This window comes from Physcomitrium patens, chromosome 1 (assembly GCF_059467195.1).
Source record: "Physcomitrium patens ecotype Gransden chromosome 1, ASM5946719v1, whole genome shotgun sequence".
Lineage (NCBI taxonomy): Eukaryota > Viridiplantae > Streptophyta > Bryopsida > Funariales > Funariaceae > Physcomitrium > Physcomitrium patens.
The window spans coordinates 28,859,672-28,878,139 of record NC_143410.1 but is presented as its reverse complement, the minus strand read 5'-3'; positions in this window follow the sequence as shown (position 1 = coordinate 28,878,139).

Below are 18,468 nucleotides of genomic sequence, written 5' to 3'. Positions count from 1 at the left end.
AACATAGGTTTAATTATACTAGACTTGTGATTTTTTACTTGATTAATTATATTTAGTTTTAATTTTGGAAAAGTTAAGAATATAAGAAATCTAATCTACTCAAGGTTGTATTTTTTTAACCATAATAAACCTAAAATGATTAGATTAGCAAGAGATCTAATGATATTAAATATGGCAAAGCTATTATGACTATTACTTATTTTTTTTATAAGAAGGATTTTATAAATAACATCTCTAGAAGATAATGGACAATTATCTATGACTTCTATATGAACATGTTTAATTTTTCTTATTGAAGATATGCTAAGTCTTTTAGGAAATTCTTCATTTAAAAAATACAGTGAGGCTCTTGAATGTAATAAGGCAGAGGCATGATAATGTTTAGGTCTTAAAATAATATTTAATATAAAAAAAAAAGAAGGTTTTGAGGAGACAATAAGACCTTCATTAGGTATTGTAGAAGGTTCCAGCTATTGTTGTATTACGTGTTGTCTTGCTTGGTAATGTACCAGGCACCTAGCTGTCGAAGGTGAAGTTGTGTTTCACAAACATCCAAGAAATCTTAATAGATTTCACCCATATAAAAAGAATATAATCCAAATATTATTTCAAAAGTACTAAAAAAACTCTTCTTAATAGCTTCAAACATACATAAACCTCAATCACCTTGTTACTTTCATATTTAAGTAATTTTGATTTTTCTAGTAAACTTTAACCCTAATTAGTGAGATTTGATAAGCTGTAACTTCTAATTTGACTGTCCACTTGATGTAAAATTTTACATAAAATTATAAATAAAAGTCTTTTATATGCTTAAGAATTTTCAATCTAATCCAATTTACAAATTTTGAGAAAACCTCCAAAAATTGCATTGATATTACTCAGCCATCAAATGGAAAGGTGAAAAAAAAGTTCTAGAAGTGATTTCTCTTTTTCCAACCACTAACTTCAATTCAAAATTGGTGTGCACCTTGATCTTCAACTCCTTCAACACTGTGCCAAATTTCACCTTGTTCCGACTTGTAGATCTCTAGATATCATAGAAATCCTACCCAATCTCAAACTACCAAATTCCAATATATTTTTGTATTAAAATCTACATATCTCTCAATTGCATTATGAGATTATCATAAAATTTTACATATACTTAGAACACCTAATTATCCAATCACTTTCAAAATTTAAACTATAGATGTAATACCAATTTTAGGAACTAACTAAGAATGCTAGCCCTAATTTTATTGCATAAATCTGTCACGGACATACATATAATTACCTATATGAATAGATAAAAGTATATAAAAGTAGATAAAAGTAGGTTAATTGTGTAATATCTTCTAGAGAAGCTTCTTAGAAGCTTTATAGACGCTGCTTTGACTTTATAAGAGTCTATAGTTGACTTTTAGGTTAGAAACTTGGTCAACAAGTTAGCCATGTGCCACACATGTTGGAAGCTTAAAGAACAAGCTAACTACGTGGTCCATCCATAGAAAACTTGCCTTGCAAGCAAAGGCATGTGGCCTAGAAAGTCAACATATATTGGAGGTCTTATAGAACATCGCCATGTGGCTTCTAGTTAGATAGTATATATAGAGGCAAGAGTGAAGCCCTCTTCACTCTTGTCAACTCCTTTCTTGCTTCTAGTCCAGGTTCAAGAGTCTTTAGTTTCTTGTCTTGCGGCAATAGCCATTCCAGTTTCCTTTTAATATACTTACTTGTTTATATTTTGACTTATTATATCGAGATAGCCTTTTGGTGTATATTTTTCCTCATCGAGTCTTTGTCCTTGACAGATTGACAAGAGTACACTTACAATATCAGAGCTTTGTTTTTTCTTGAGTAAGAGTGGATTACCCCTTTCTCTTGACAAGACATAAGCGTATTAGAAGTTTGCGGATTACCCACTTCTAAACTGATATTATTCTTAGTATCTTCTTTGTTATCAAGTCTTTCTTTTCTTTTGTCTTGAGCAATATCAAACAAATTTTTCTTCTTAGTGTCATTATGGCAGAGCTTGTTGAAATGAAGAGTGCAATGGCACAAATGCAAGAGCAAATGAGGGAGTTAATGCTTGCGATGCATCAACTCAATTCACCAACACAGGAAAGAACAAGAATAGCAGAAAGTGGAGATATAGAGATGATCGAAGCTGCTTCAACATCTACAACAAATCACGTTCCTTCTCCAATTGTACAACACCCTATAAGCACTAGAGAACCAAGAATTACCTTACCTGAGAAATTTGATGGTACGAGATCAAAGTTTCGAGGGTTCATCAATCAAGTACAATTGGCAATTGAACTTCAACCGCAAAGCTATCCAACTCCAGGATCACAAGTCAGGTTTATTGGCACTCTACTTTCTGGTTCTGCATTATCGTGGTTTTCGTCTTTTCTTGAACAACGAAATCCAATATTGGACAATTTGGAAGCTTTTTTGGCGGAGTTTCGATCTATGTATGGTGAACACGATGCAACTCGTGTTGCAACAAATAAGATCCGAATTCTGCGACAAGGAAATCGCTCAGTAACAGTATATGCTTCACAATTTCGACAACTTGCAATTGACATCAAGTGGGATGATGCTGCACTCATCAGTCAATTTCTTTATGGATTGCAATACGAAGTAAAGAAATTGATGCTCAACTTACCTGATCCTCAAACTTTGAGTCAAGCAATCGATTTTGCGGTAAAATGTGATAATCGACTTTTTGAATTTCGATCTGAGAATCATTCACGGGAACCTCAACGTTATTACTCAATGGCAACATCAACATCTTTGCCAAATGTACATTCAGAAGTAGAAGACATGCAAATTGACGCGGTATGTTTTAAACCTCTAACTGAGCAAGAAAAGATTCGTCGTCGTCAAGAAGGATTATGTTTATATTGCGGAGAACCTAAGCACACTGCTCAACATTGTCCAAAGAAACGACGCAACTATAAAATGAGGGGTACGACGGTCAAAGAAGACAACATGTCGGAAAACGGATTCGTCCAGCTACAATAGGAACCGTGCAGCTGGAACCTTGTACAATTCCTAATGAAGGTCCTATCCTCTCCTCAGAACCCTCTCCTTGTTTTATAATAGACTTATATTTAGGACCTAAGAATTACAAAACCTCTACTTTATTAGATTCGGAAGCCTCAGCATGTTTTTTAGATGAACAATTTGTTAAAAGTCGTAAAATACCCTTTGTACAGAAACCTAAACCAGTACATGTAGAAGTCATAGATGGTCGTCCCTTGTCTTCTGGAGATGTCACTCATGAAACTCATCCTATAAAAGTAACAATAGACGGTCATGATAGCTACATAGCTTTTAACATAATTAAATCCCCGTCCAATCTAGTTATTTTAGGTTTATCCTGGCTAGAAAAATATAACCCTCGAATAGATTGGAATTCGCGTAAACTTGACTTTTCCAAAAGCGTTATTAATAGTTCTACGAACCAAGTAAAAAATTATAAGTCTAGTACAGTAAAACCCGTACTGATAGGTGCAAAAGCATTTATACACGCAGCAAAAGAAGGATCAACTTTTGCTATTTATGCTGCACCTATTTCTGAAAACATAAAGACTTCAAGTGGCATTCCAAGTCAATATCAGGAGTATGAAGACGTTTTGAGAAAAAGAATGCAGATATTCTTTCTGAGCATCGTCCATATGATTGTTCAATCGACCTCAAGGAAGGAACTCAGCCACCATTTGGACCAATTTACAGTTTATCGCAAGATGAGATGGCTGAACTCAAGACATATATTGACGAGAATTTAGCGAAGAATTTCATACGCCATTCAAAATCTCCAGCAGGAGCTCCAATTCTATTCGTAAAGAAAAAAGATGGATCTTTACGAATGTGTGTTGATTATCGAGGACTCAACAAGATCACAATCAAGAACAGGTATCCATTACCTTTGATATCAAGACTCCTTGACCAGTTGAATCAAGCTAAGATCTATACAAAAATAGATCTAAGAGGAGCATATAATCTAGTACGGATCAAAGAAGGAGATGAATGGAAGACTGCGTTTCGAACCAGGTATGGATATTTCGAATATAATGTCATGCCCTTTGGACTCACGAATGCACCAGCTGCTTTTCAACATCTCATGAATGATGTATTTCGTGAATTCTTAGACAATTTTGTCGTCTGCTATCTAGACGATATCCTGATCTATTCCAAGAACGTCGAAGAACATGAAATACATGTTCGTCAAGTATTACAAAAACTTAGAGATGCAAGATTGTACGCCAAGATGGAAAAGTGTGTATTTCACACTACTCAAGTTGATTTTTTAGGATACATCATTTCAAATGATGGTCTCATGATGGATTCTAAGAAAGTTCAAACAATCGTGGATTGGAAGATTCCAAGGACGGTAAGAGATGTCCAATGTTTCTTGGGATTTGCCAATTACTATCGGATCTTCATCAAAGATTTCTCACGAGTTGCAGCTCCACTTACACGCTTGACTAGTAAAGATAAATTTCAATGGAATCAAGAAGCGGAAGCAGCATTTGAAGCCTTGAAGACATCGTTTGTCTCTGCACCAGTCTTATATCGTGTTGACTTTTCCAAGGCATTTTTTATGGAAACAGATGCATCAGATTTTGCCTTGGGTGCAATTTTATCACAAATGGGAACAGATGACAAACTCCATCCGATAGCTTTTCATTCAAGAAAATTCTCAGCAGCCGAGATCAATTATGAGATCCACGATAAAGAACTTCTTGCGATCGTGGATTCCTTTCAAGAATGGCGTCATTATCTAGAAGGCGCTTCTAGTCCAGTCACTGTGTATACAGATCACAAGAACCTCGAGTATTTCATGTCAGCACGCGTGTTGAATCGTCGTCAAGCTCGTTGGAGTATGTCTTTGTCAAGATTCGACTTCATTATCACTTATCGGCCAGGAAAACAACAAGGTTTGTCTGATGCCCTGTCTAGACATTCTTATTTTGCACCAAAAGAAGGAGATGCAGCTTTTGAGCAACAAAGAATGGTCCTCTTGAAACCGGAGCAATTTCATCTCCGAGCAATGAAATCAACATTGACTGTTGATTCAACTTTTTTCAAGCAAATCCAGTCCAGTATGTCCTCAGACCCTCTTGTTCATGATATCGAGAATAATTCTTCCAAGTCTCATGATTCTTCTAAGTTCGAGTTCAAGAATAATCTATTATATTTTGAAGGACGCCTATATGTTCCAGAAAGAAAAGCACGTTTGCGTGTTCTTCAAGCACGTCATGACTTTCCAGCAGCAGGGCACTTTGGATATAATAAGACTCTGGAACTCATATCAAGAGATTTTTGGTGGCCACAAATGTGGAAGTCAGTCAAAGACTTTGTACAATCATGTGATATTTGTTCAAGATCAAAAATTCCTCGTCATCGACCTTACGGACTTCTTCAGCCATTACCTATACCAGAACAACCATGGTCTTCTGTTTCTATGGATTTCATCACAGATCTTCCAATCTCAAGATCTTATGATTCTATATTTGTGATAGTAGATCGTTTCACCAAGATAGCACATTTTGTGCCATGTACAAAATCTATCACAGGCGAAGAAACAGCTAAGCTTTTCATTGATAATATCTATCGCTATCATGGATTACCTAAAGATATCATATCAGATAGGGGAACTCAATTTGTGTCAAGATTTTGGAGGAACCTTTTCAAGATTTTAAAAGTGGATATAAAGCTATCTTCGGCTTTCCATCCTCAAACTGATGGACAAACAGAGCGCGTAAATCAAGTCTTGGAGCAATATTTAAGGTGTACTATCAACTACCAATAAGATGATTGGACAACCCTTCTGCCATTGGCAGAATTTGCTTATAATAATACGGTACATTCTTCCACGCAACAAACACCTTTCTTTGCCAATTATGGCTATCATCCACGACTTGATACTTTTGATTTTTCAAAAGTTGATAATCCTGCAGCAGAAGATATGGCAAATCGGTTGTCAGAGTTACATGCAATAATGAAGACGAAATTGAAGGAAGCTCAAGAACGACAAAAGATAAACGCAGACATGTATCGTAAGGAGCAACCACAAATCAACGTGGGTGATAAGGTATGGCTACTTCGTCGCAATATCAAGACCACTCGACCTTGTGACAAATTGGACTATCGTAGGCTTGGCCCCTTTTCTGTTTCTGAACAGATCAACCCAGTTGCATATCGGTTACATCTACCGGAGTCAATGAAGATCCATCCTGTATTCCACGTGTCTCTTCTTGAACCATATAAGACAGTGGATATACAAGGAAGAAGACAAATGCCACCGCCTCCTATAGAAGTAGATAATAATGAAGAATTTGAGGTGGAAGAGATATTAGACTCAAGGCGGCGCCGAAATAAGCTGGAATATCTTGTTCATTGGTGCGGATATGATATTAGTGAGCGCACATGGGAGCCATCCAGGAATCTAGCAAATGCATCAGCTAAAGTCAAAGTTTTTCATCAACGACATCCATCAAAACCAAGATGAAAACCTCTCTTATAAAAGAGACAAGATTGAGGCAAGATAACATTCAATTTTCTATCCTTGTTTGTAACTTCTTTGCATTTTGTGACGCTAATTAGATGGAGAGCCAACAACCAGCGGATTCAACTCAAGAACCTTCGTTTGTTGACTTACCGGATGAGACATTGCGATTGTCACAACCTTCAAGACGACGCAACCGAGATGAAGACCCTCAAGAACGACATGTTCTTCCTCGAATAGATGGTGAGATACAACGCGTTTGGTATCACGACCTTGGAAGAGATTCTCGATGTTTGGTGATATTATTGGAGATAGGAACGACTCCTGATGGTGTTTCAAATGTATTATTTGAAGGAAGTTATGAAGGCCTCAACAGTGATCAAATAACATGCTGGTCTTCTCGCCCTGGAATGGGACACTATCGATGGCTAAGAGGACCCATCAACTATCTTCGAAGAGAACAAAGATCAGAGTATGTAGCAAATACAAAACGCCGCATATTAGATTTTCTCAATATATAATCACCGCTCCTCGTGGAACTCGTCCCTAGAAGGAGGGGTAATGTCACGGACATACATATAATTACCTATATGAATAGATAAAAGTATGTAAAAGTAGATAAAAGTAGGTTAATTGTGTAATATCTTCTAGAGAAGCTTCTTAGAAGCTTTATAGACGCTGCTTTGACTTTATAAGAGTCTATAGTTGACTTTTAGGTTAGAAACTTGGTCAACAAGTTAGCCATGTGCCACACATGTTGGAAGCTTAAAGAACAAGCTAACTACGTGGTCCATCCATAGAAAACTTGCCTTGCAAGCAAAGGCATGTGGCCTAGAAAGTCAACATATATTGGAGGTCTTATAGAACATCGCCACGTGGCTTCTAGTTAGATAGTATATATAGAGGCAAGAGTGAAGCCCTCTTCACTCTTGTCAACTCCTTTCTTGCTTCTAGTCCAGGTTCAAGAGTCTTTAGTTTCTTGTCTTGCGGCAATAGCCATTCCAGTTTCCTTTTAATATACTTACTTGTTTATATTTTGACTTATTATATCGAGATAGCCTTTTGGTGTATATTTTTCCTCATCAAGTCTTTGTCCTTGACAAAATCTCAAGTTGCCAATACAAACCTTGACTTCAAAGAATAATTGCTAAGTCTTCCTAAATCCTACCAAAACCAACGTTATATCATTAAAACAAGCTCTAACATAGCTCTCAAATTCTAATCTCCAATCTTCAAATGAATCCTTATTTTGCCCTAAGCAGTCGTTTTAGTGGCCAAAGATCTGATTTTGATCCTATCTCACAAACGGTCAATCCATGGGTATCAATCTAACCTATGCTAAGGATATTTTAGTCCAACCCTATTCTCAACTTAATTCTTGTATCAACTATATTAATTTTTTATCTCTTCTAACCTGATTTTATCAATTTATGGCCTTTCTAAGGTAGTAAAAGAGATTTTATATCATAGAAGATGAAAATACTAACTAACTTTTATCTACTTGCTATTAAAGCAAGAAAATAAGCTAAGAAGCTTTCATAAAAGCCTTATTAAAATATGTTGAATTTTTCTTGAACTAACATAATAGAGTAATAATTAAAAAATTATTTTTAGTCATATTTTTACTATATAATCGTATCACAATACGACACCACACTATTCCTATTGTAGCTGGATAAACTTGTTTTCTGATATATTATCTTCTTTGACATTCGTACTCTTCATTTTATAATTGCGTCGCTTCTTTCGATAATATTGAGTAATGTGCTTAGGTTCTCTACAGTATAAGCACAATCCTTCCTACCGCCAATGAGTCTTTTTTTGCTCAATAAGAGGTTTAAAATGGACTACATCAATTTATATATCTTTTATTTTTGAATGTATGTATAGAGGAGGCGTTGATGTTGCTATTGAATTATAATAATATTGAGGCCCACTTGTCCAACTCTCAGATCAAAATTCAAAAAGTTGATTGTTACACTTCATAGCAAAGTCAATTGCTTGACTTAATGTTTGAGAATAAGATAAGTTGAGCATCAATTTCTTTACTTCATATTGTAATCCATAAAGAAATTGGCTAATAAGTGTAATATCATTCCACTTGATATCAGTTATAAGTTGTTAAAATTGTGAAGCATATAATATTATAGATCAATTGTCTTGTTATAAAATACGGATCTTGTTGGTTGTAACATGAGTTACATCATGTTCTCTATACATGGATTGAAACTTTGCTAAGAAAGCCTCCAAATTATCTAATATTAGATCTATTTATTTAAGAAAAGATAAAACCATAATAATATTGGACTTGAAAGAAGTGTATTAATGAATCTAACTTGTGATCTTAGAGTTGGATAGCTTTGGAGTTGAAGTTCAATGATAAGTTGTACTTAATTCATAAATCCTTGAAACTTAGATCTTGTGCCATCAATCTTCTCAAGCAAGGTAACTCTTAGTTCTCTAATACCGAAAGAATGTTCGACTATAAGAAAAGGGACATGATTGGATGCAAATGTTGAAGTAGCTCCAATTATATATTTATCAATTGCTCTTGCATTTGTGCCATTGTACTATTCATTTCAACAAGCTCTTCCATGATAATATTTAGAAAATAAATATCAAATATTGCTGAAGCTAAGCAGAAGAAGGGACTTGAGAACAAAAAAAATATTAAGAATAATATTAGTTTAGAAGAGGGTAATGAACAACTTCTAATATACTTATGTCTTATCAAGAAAAAAAAGAGTAATCCACTCTTAATCAAGTGGAGACAAAGCTCTAATATTGTAAATATATTCTTATCAATCTGTCAAAGACATGAACTAGAAGAAGATACATAAACTTGAAAAATCTATGTTAAAAGAAAAGTGAAAAAATAGCAATAAAATAGTATGTATATTAAAAAAAAAAAAAAAAAACTAGAATGGCTATTGCCAAAAGATAAGGAAATTAGAAACTCTTAAATCTAGACTAAAAGCAAAAAAAGAGTTGACAAGAGTAAAGAGAGCTTCACTTTTGTCTCTATATATATTACCTAACTAGGAGCTACATGGTGATGTTCTATAGGACCTCAAATATGTGTTGACTTTGCAAGACACATATTTTAGTTTACAAGACAAGTTTTCTACAAATAGGCCACATAGTTAGCTTGTTCTTCAAGCTACCAATATATGTGGGACATGGCCAACTTATTGACCACGCTTTTAATCTAAAAAGTCAATTATATATATATATATATATATATATATATATATATATATATAAATTCAAAGTAGCATCTATGAAGCTTTTATAGGAGATATTATGGAATTAACCTATTTTTATCTACTTTAATCTAATCATATATCACCTTTTGAGTGACTTTCTAGTTCTCTTTAGTGATAGAAGAGTGTATTGAGGATTTCTTTTCTTCGAGATTCATGTCCTTGACATTCAAACTTTTATCAACTATTGAGATATTAATTAATTAGAATGGCTATTGTCAAAAAACAAGAAGACTAGAAAGTCTTGAAACAAGACTAAGACTAGAAAGATGTTAACAAGAGTGAAGAAGGCTTCACTCTTGCCTCCATATATAATATCTAACTAAGAGCCACATGGCGATGTCTTATAGGACCTCCAATATGTGTTGACTTTACTAGCCACATGTCTTATCTTGCAAGGCAAGTTATCTATGTATGCACCACATAGTTGGCTTGTTCTACAAGCTACTATACGGAGGTAACTTGTTCCACAATCTACAAATACATAGTTAGCTTTTTGGCCAAATTTCTAACCTATGAACACATTTAAAGTCAAAACCGCATCTATAAAGCTTCTAAGAAGCTTCTCTAGAAGACTTTATGAAATGATTCTATTTTACCTACTTCTACTTAATCATATAAGTAACTATTGAGGTAAATATATATGTCCGTGATATTACCTCCTCTTCTAGGGATACGTTCTATAAGGAATGGTCTTCATATGTTGTGGAAGTCCAAGATGTGGCAAATTATATTTGTTACATACTCCGATCATTGCTCCCTTCGAAGATGGTTGATAGGTCCTCTCAACTATCTATAGTGTCCCATACTAGGGCAAAAAGACCACCCTATTATTTAGTCATTGTTAAGGCCTCCATAACTTCCTTCAAATAAAATATTTGGAATACCATCAGGAGCAGTTCCTACCTCTAATAAAATCACTAAACATTGGGATTCTCTTCCAAGGTCGTGATACCAAACACGTTGTATCTCGCCATCTATTCAAGGAAAGACATGTCATTCTTCAAGATCTTCATCTCGATTTTGTCGTCTTAAAGGTTGTAAAAATTACAATGTCTCATTTGGTAAGTCCGCAAATGAAAGCTCTTGAGTTGAATCTGCTAGTTGTTGGTGCTCCATCTCATCACAAATACACAAAAGCTACAATGAAAGATAGAAGGTAAAATGTTATTTTCCTTTGATCTTGTTTCTTTTATAGCAAAGGTTTGCTATTCTTTATCTTGATTTTGATGGATGTCGTTGATGAAAGACTTCAACTTTCTTTGCTGTATTTATAAGATTCTTTGATGGCTGTCATGTGCGTTCACTAATATTGTATCTGTGCCAATGAACAAGATATTCCAACCTATTTCGGCCTCACCTTGAGTCTAAGACTTCTTCCACCTCAAACTTTTGGTTATTATCTATTTTTATAAGAGGAGGTGGCATTTGTCTTCTTCCCAAGATATTCACTCTCTTATACAGCTTCAGAAGAGACACGTGAAATATAAGATGGATCTTCATAGACTCCAGTAGATGTAATCGATAGGCAACAAAATTGATTTGTTCACAAATAGGAAAAGGTCCAAGCCTACGATAATCTAATTTATTATAAGGACGAGTAGTCTTGATATTACGACAAAGTAACCATACCTTGTCGCTCATATTATATTGTGGTTGCTCCTTGCGATAGGCATCTGTGTTGGTCTTTTCTCGTTCTTGAGCTTCCTTTAATTATATCTTCATTGTTATATGTAGCTCTGACAATCGATTTGCTAAATCTTCTGCCGGAGGATTATCAACTTTTGAAAAGTCAAAAGTATCAAGATGTGGATGATGACCATAATTGGCAAAGAAAGGTGTTTGTTGAATGGAAGAATGTACTGAATTATTATATGCAAACTCTGCCAATGGTAAAAGAGTTGTCCAATCATCTTGATGATAGTTGATGATATATCTCAAATACTACTCCAAAACTTGATTTACTCGTTCTGTTTGTTGATTAGTTTGAGGATGAAAACCTGAAGAAAGATTTATATCCACCTTTAGAATCTTGAATAGGATTCTCTAAAATCTTGATACAAATTGAGTCTCTCTATCCGATATAATATCTTTTGGCAATCTATGATAGCGATAGATATTATTAATAAAAAGCTTAGTTGTTTTTTTACTTGTGATAGATTTTGTACATAGTACAAAATGTGCCATCTTAGTAAAATGATATACTATCACAAATATAGAGTCATAAGAACTTGAGATTGGAAGATTTATGATGAAATCCATAGAAACAAAAGACCATGGTTGTTTTGGAATAGGTAACGGCTGAAGAAGTCCGTAAGGTCAATGACGAGGAATTTTTGATCTTGAGAAAATATCACAAGATTGTACAAAATCTTTGATTTCCTTCCACATTTGCAGCCACCAAAAATCCTTGGATATTAGTTCCAAAGTTTTATTGTATCCAAAGTATCCTGCTACTGGAAAGTCATGACGAGCTTGAAGAATACATAATTGGGCTTCACCTTTTGGAACATATAAGCGTCCTTCAAAATATAATAGATTATTCTTGAATTCAAATTTGGAAGTATCATGAGACTTAGAGGAAGTATCTTTGATATCCTGAATAAGAAGATCAAAGGACATGCTTGATTGAATTTGCTTCACAAATATTGAATCAACAGTCAATGTTGTTTTTATAGCTCGAAGATGAAAATACTCGGGCTTCAAAAGAATTGATCTTTGTTGATCAAAAGATGCATCTCCTTCTTTTGGTATAAGATAAGAATGTCTAGAAAGAGCATCCGATAGACCTTGTTGCTTTTCAGATTGATAAGTGATCTTGAAATTAAATCTAGATAAAGACATGCTCCAACACACTTAACGACTATTTAAGATACGTGTTGACATGAAGTACTCGAGGTTCTTATGGTATGTATACATGGTAACTAAACTTGAGGTGCTTTCTAGATAATGATGCCATTCTTGAAATGAATCCATGATTGCAAAGAACTCTTTGTCATGGATCTCATAATTAATCTGGACTGCTGAAAATTTCCTCGAATGGAAAGCTATTGGATGGAATTTGTCATCCGTTCCCATTTATGACAATACGGCACCTATAGCAAAATCTAATGTGTCTGTTTCCATAAAAAATGCCTTGGAAAAGTCAATGGAATATAAGATTGGTGTAAAAATAAATTTCTTCTTTAAAGCATCAAATGATGCTTCTGCTACTTTATTCCACTCAAATTTGTCTTTACAAGTCAAACGTGTAAGAAGAGCTCTAACTTGAGAAAAATTCTTGATGAAGATTCGATAGTAATTAGCAAAGTTCAAAAAGTATTGCACATCTCATACTATTCTTAGAATCTTCCAATCTATGATAGTTTGAACCTTCTTGGGATCCATCATAAGGCCTTCATTGGAAATGATGTATCCTAAGAAGTCAACTTGAGTAGTGTGGAATACACACTTTTCCAGTTTGGCATATAATCCTGCATCTCTAACTTTCTGTAATACACGACAAACATGAAGCTCATATTCTTCTGTATTCTTAGAGAAGATTAGAATATCGTCTAAATAGCAAACAATGAAATCATCTAAAAACTCACAAAAAACATCATTCATAAGATGTTGAAAAGCAGTTGGTGCATTCATAAGTCCAAAAGGCATGACATTATATTCAAAATGTCCATACTTAGTTCGAAAAGCAGTCTTTCATTCATCTCTTTCTTTGATACAAACTAAGTTGTATGCTCTTCGTAGATCTATTTTGGTATAGATCTTTGCTTAATTGAATTGGTCAAGAAGTCTTGAAATCAAAGGCAAAGGATATCTATTTTTGATGGTGATCTTGTTGAATCCTCGATAATCCACACACATTTGTAGAGATCCGTCTTTCTTCTTCACAAATAAGATAGGAGCCTTGACTGGAGATTTAGAATGGCGTATGAAGTTTTTTGCTAAATTTTCATCAATGTATTCCTTTAATACAGCCAATTCATTCTGCGATAAGCTATAGATTGGTCTGAATGGTGGTTGAGCTCCTTCTTACAAATCAATTGAACAATCATAAAGTCAATGCTCAGGAAGAATATCTGCATTCTTCTTTTCAAAAATATCTTGGAATTCTTGATATTGCTTAGGAATATCATTCGACATTGTTTCAGCATTGGAAATGAATGTAGCATATATAGCAAAAGATGATCATTCTTTTGTAACATGCATGAAAGCTTTTGCACCTACTAGTAAAGGTTTGGACATACTGGACTTACATACTTCAACTTTTCTAACGCGATTTTGGATTATACTATCAGAAAAATTAAGGTTATGAGAAATCTAATCTATTTGAGGGTTATATTTTTCTAGCCATGATAATCCTAAAATAATCGGATTAGAGGGAGATTTTATTATATTAAATACTACTATGTTGTTATGATCTTTAATTGCTATATCTAAAAGAATAGTTTCATGGATAACATTTCCAGAAGACAACGAATGACCATCTATGACTTCTACATATACGGATTTAACTTTCTTCACTAAAGGTATTTTTTGATTTTTGGCAAAAACTTCATCTATAAAACATACTCAGGCTCCTAAATCTAACAAGACAAAGTCTTTGTGATTATTAGGTCCTAAATATACTTCTATTATAAAACAAGGTGAGGGGTCTAAGAAGAGGATAGGACCTTTACTAGGTGTTGCACATGATTCCAACTACATGGTTCCTATTATAGCTGGAGAAACTCATTTTCCGACACACTATCTTCTTTGATAATTGTGCTCTTCATTTTCTAATTATGTTGCTTCATTGGACAATATTGAGCAGTGTGCTTAGCTTTTCCACAATATAAACACAATCCCTCTTGGCGATGTCGAGTCTTTTCCTGCTTTGTGAGAGATTTAAAACGTATCATATCAATTTGCATTCGTTCCGGTTTTGACAAATACGTTTCAAAAAACTTAGGAGCTACCACTATTACTTGATTTATTTCTCTCCAACTAAATCTTTATTCTTCACGCCTTTCAAATAAACGATTATTGCATATAATGGCTTGAGTAATAAATTATTCTAAAGATTCTACTTTTGACATTGTTAATAACAAATCTTTGATGCTATCCTTCAATCCATATCAAAATTGGTTGATAAGTGCTTTATTATTCCAATCCACATCGCAAACAAGATTTTGGAATTCGGTAGCATATGTAGTGACTGATTGTGATCATTGCCATAAGGATAGAAGCTTGGTCTCTACTACTTGTTCTCGATTGGTTTCTTTGAATGTGGTCGTAAACACTTCTAGAAATGAATTCATATCATAAAGGAGTCATGAATCTTTTTCCATTAAAGGTACAAACTAAGAGAGAGCACTTCCTGATAATAGTGCACCTATAAATCCGACTTGGATAAATCCATTAGGATATTGGAAAGGGTGCAACTTTAGATAGAGCTTGACTTGTTGCAAAAATCCTTGAAATTTTGATCTTGTTCCATCAAACTTCTCAGGCATATTAATCCATGTCCCTGTCATACTTGTAGAAGCAAACCTCCCTGGATTTGGTTGTGACGTTGATCTACTTGCTTCTTTGAAGTGCATAATTTTTTGTCGCAGACTCTGTACTTCTTTCATAAGCGTAGGCATAGTACTTCTATGATTCACATTAAAAATATGTGAGATTTCCACTCTTAGAGTATTGATAAGTTCATGAAGATCTGCTATAGTTGTAAATCTATTCTCACTTCCATTGAGAGTAGTATCTATAATCTTTCCTTCCATAGACAACTCAAATAAATTCAAAAGTTAAATTAAAATAGAGTAATTCGTAACCTCTCAAAAAAAAATCCCATAAAGAGGAATAATCCACTCTCTTTAAGGAAAAGATCAGTGTTAGAAAACAAGATTTTTTGTTTAAAGATGGATAGACGATAATCTTCAAAATAAAATAATAGAAGTGGGATAATCCACTCATTTCTAGAACAAGATACAAACAATATGTTAGCACTCTTATCAAACTGTCAAGGACATGAATCTTGAAGAAAGGGAATCCTCAATACACTCTTCTATCACTAAAGAGAACTAGAAAGTCACTCAAAAGGTGATGTAATATTAATTAGAATGGCTATTGCCAAAAAACAAGAAGACTAGAAAGTCTTGGAACAAGACTCAGACTAGAAAGGTATTGACAATAGTGAAGAAGGCTTCACTCTTGCCTCCATATATACTATCTAACTAAAAGTCACGTAGCAATGTCTTATAGGACCTCCAACATGTGTTGACTTTATTAGCCACATGTCTTATCTTGCAAGGCAAGTTATCTATATATGCGCCACGTAGTTGGCTTATTCCACAAGCTACCATATGGAGGTAACTTGTTCCACAAGCTACCAATATATGGTTAGCTTTTTGACCAAGTTTCTAACCTATGAATACATCTAAAGTCAAAACCGCATCTATAAAGCTTCTAGGAAGCTTTCCTAGAAGACTTTATGAAATTATTCTATTTTACCTACTTCTACTTAATCACATAAGTAAATATTGAGGTAAATATATATGTCCGTTGTCGTACTGTAAGAGCTTACAGTATGTAAAAATTAATTAAAATATATTATATGTTAATAAATCTAGATGTATGTTAGAATGATTAATAGATTAATTTAAAGAGAGTGGATTTAAGAAACTTTATTTTGAGTTTTATTTTTTTTTATTATAGCATTTAAAAGAATTGTAAAACCTAAATGTTTAGTATAAAGCCTTGAGAGGAGATTAAAGCCTAAAGAAGAAAATCTTAACTAATAGGAGGCTTATTGAGAGGGATAAAAGCAAGACATGGTTGGATGAAGGCAAGGAATGGGAAACTTCATTCCTATTGGTCGAAGGCCATGTCCAATGGGCTTCAAGGAGGCTGCCCGAGGCCTTATTAGGGATTAGGGTTTCTCTTTCGAATTCATTCGAGCTTTGGAGGCTAGGTTCAGTAATTTTAGGGTTTTGGGTATAATTTGGGCGAAGAGTTTGTGTGATTTTGAGTTTTTGTGAAAGAGATATAGGTGTTCAAAGTTAAGGTATTAATTTAAGACATATTGTTACTCTTTTGAGGATACGAGGAGTTGTATAGTAGCTTTTGAAGATCGGAAGGTGCGGCTGGAACGGCGATTTTAAGGCCTACATCTTTTATGAAAGAATTTTTGCTTTTAGAATTTATGTAAAGGAGTTATAAGGAGTTGAAAGCGGCACTTCCAAATCAAAGGCAATAAGTGAGAAGTTTTGTTTATAGTAATGATTGGAGCCATAACTTGAGTTTTCAAACAAATTTTTGGCTCAAACTTTTTTGGAAAATGTAAAATTTTGTGTTAAGAAGCTATACATACAAATTTCGTGGCATTTGAACTTATATTTTGTGAGATATGAAGAAAATTACACGCGGGTGTATAAAGATAAGGGTTTGAAGTGACTATTAGGGTTTTCAAGATATCTCAAGATCCACAACGAATTTGCGATTGAAATTTGTTGTAGAAGTTAATAAGAATACATCAGTACCTCATGTAAAATTTGAGTTTGTTTTGACGGTCGGATTAGGAGATATAAAGTGGTGAAGTTCGGAAAAATTTCCTCATAAGGATATACAAGGTTTTAGAAGATTTTATCATATTTTGAGTGTTGATGGTTACTTGAGGCTTGTATATTTAGTGTAATTGCTCAAAGGGAAAATTTATATATAAACTTAGGGCTTTTCTTATTTTGAAGCTTGATTGAACAATTAGTGACAGCCAAAAGCTTAACGTTTTCTTGAGGCAAATTCTCTCTACGCCGACACCGTGACAGTGAAGTACTAACAGTTCAAATATTGCATGTTTATATTTTATGATAGAGCTTGTAAGCAATTTTACCATCACTGTTCTTTCTTAGAAATGAAACGCATTTGCTCTAGCTATGGTCATCAAATTTCTAGTTTGTCAAGTTGAAGATTTTTTAGTAAAAGATCATCTATTCCACAAGATAGTATATGTTGTTGCAAAATCAATAAATGCATCATTTGATTCAACATTAGAGGTTTTGTCATTCATATAAGCATCTAAATCATCAATACCAATTGAGTCCATGGACGCATCTATGGTATGAACTTCACGAGCTTTAACTTGAAGTTTTTTATTTTCTTTGAATATTTTAAAAAATTATTTTGAAGTATAATACACATGTATTAAATATCCAATCATACTATATTTATAGCAAGAAGACATCTTTGATTTTTATTTTCTATTATAATTAGTATTAGAATATTTATTCTTTCTATATAGGCAAAAATGGTTATAATTATGACTACCTCAATGCTTATGAGTACCTTTCTTGTGTTTGTATAATTTTTTCTTAGACTTTGAAATATTAAGTGTATGAGATTTTAGAACTGTGGTTTCAATAGGATGAGCTTCCATATTATACAAAAGTATCTCATTTTTTTTCTCCGCAAGAAGTAGATAGGACATGAAATCAAGATGACTTTGAAATTTCATTTTCCTATATTTTTGTGCAAGCATAGCAAATGTCGGAAGAAATGTAGAGAGATTTTTTTCAATCATTTCTTCTTTAAAGTTGCTTTGTTTATACAACTATGGTTGTGAAACAATATGATACATTTCATTGTTAAAAGCATTTAAATTTTAAAAATTCAAGATACATAAATGTGTTCAATCATGACGTGTATGTAGAAGGAAAATGGTCTTTTGATGAA